Genomic DNA, 2,011 nt, shown 5'->3' on the forward strand with positions numbered 1-2,011 from the left:
ACTTTTTATTCATATTCATGACTTAAACAGTATGCAGTGCAAGTGCCTGCTGGATACATTTAGAGTCAGGCTGCTTTAAAGGGCATGTCAGGTTGAATATTCCATATTTGTGCAATGCATCATACTTAAACCTTCCATTTGAAGCCTATATAACCCCATGAAGGTCACATGAGAGGATTTAATAAGATGATCAAGCAAAATGCCCACTTTAATATACAATGCAAATGTGATATAGTTTTAAAGTCCATCTACAAATTAAAATATCAAATTTAAATCGGTCGGTAAACGATCACAAGGCATCCATGTGACACCAGAAGGTCTCCGGTGGCTTAAACACTGTTAAAAAAAAAAGGGTCATCGGTCCTGGCACGTTGTTCTGTTTACTCTTATGTTACGGGTCCTTGATGAACAGATTGTGTAATGCTGACAGTTCTTTACGACTGTTTGTAGAAGTGGAATTTCTCGTTATTTCACCACAAATTATTAAACTTTGCCACTGCCAGCACAAACGTCCTTTAGTTTATTCTTTAGTCTAACAAATTCTTTGCTATCACATCTTCTGGATGTTACATGTTAGTAACTGTCCTACATGTTTTGCTGTGCATGACATGATCTTAACGTTATTATGTAAACATGATATAAAATACCTTTGTGTATATGCCTTTGGTAACCTTTAAGATGCTTTGGTGTTGGCCTGTGTCTCTCAGTTATACTTATATGTTATTTTTATTTATAAACCACTGGTTCAAAAAATGTGGGAATGTGGGAAAAGCAAAGAAGGAAGTTTACCTTCTCAGTTTAATTTAATACGATAAAGCACCATTAAATATAAAGGCAAATAACATTTAGTTTTGAGCTACATACTATAGGTTTGACTAAAAGTCTATAGTCACACAAATATTTTTAGGCTTAAAGATATATGTAAAATTTCTGCATTAAAATGTCTAAAAATGACTACATTTTTTTATACATTAGCCTACATTTTTAAAGTGACTATGTGCAACTTTTTAATGTTTCTGAAACTGTAATTTTCCATCTGATGATCATAAACTACCTGCAACAGATTTATTTAGTCACATAATGATTTAAGCAGGTAGACAACGCTACAGAGCACAACATCTTAAACTACCCCGAATTGCCCTTCAGGTATGTAGTATGTCTATTTCATTAATAAAATAACTTTAGATTGAGCAATGTGCTTGTACGTCAGTAGCCAACAACCCTCTGAGCCCGAGAGACTCGCCCGCGCGTAAAAACAGCACCTCTGATTCATAGTTTAATAATTTATCAACCATACAAGCTAGCGACCTACCAATGGTTGCCTGAAAGGTAAAGAGTTAGTGGTTACGGAGGTCTGTTCCGGGTCTTTCTAGCCTCTACAGGGGATTTTCTATTGAGCCTGGAACTTCCAGCCTCTTTCGGGATCGTTGGGCTTTAAATCCAAACTGTTACATCCAAGACTGATCCACTTTATGTCCATAATTCATCACGTTTTGGCTCATTTCTGCCGCTAGCTCGCGGCTCCGTCTCTCCTCTCTGTTGTTTAGGGAAATACAGGCCCCAGTATGCCAACATATGGGAGACAACGTCACCATCTTGTATGGAAGGCCAGAAGGGACAAAAAGGCCAGTAGGCTGTATGAAAGGCCAAGAGGAGCACATTTTTAGACACGCATTTGCTTGTGTAGCATTGCTGTGGGTGTAATATCAATAAATATGACAATATTATGTTATCATTGGCATAAGTAAATGCCTTGAGAGCAAAAGCGTCTTGACTTTCTTTGAAAAAATGTATGTATTTTGTTAACTGTATGAGTTATAATGATTATTTCTTCACAGTTTGACTCCTAAGACACATGAGAAGTGTTTTAGAAAGGAAAATGGCTTACATTACATTACATCTCACGTAATACCCATAGATTGCATGTGTGAGTGTGAAGTAACAAGGACAGTGGCTCAGTGGTGTTTGTGGAGCTAGCCATACATCGCCTGGGCACACAAGGTGTGTGTGT

Source organism: Etheostoma spectabile, chromosome 3 (assembly GCF_008692095.1).
Source record: "Etheostoma spectabile isolate EspeVRDwgs_2016 chromosome 3, UIUC_Espe_1.0, whole genome shotgun sequence".
In the NCBI taxonomy this organism is placed as follows: Eukaryota; Metazoa; Chordata; class Actinopteri; order Perciformes; family Percidae; genus Etheostoma; species Etheostoma spectabile.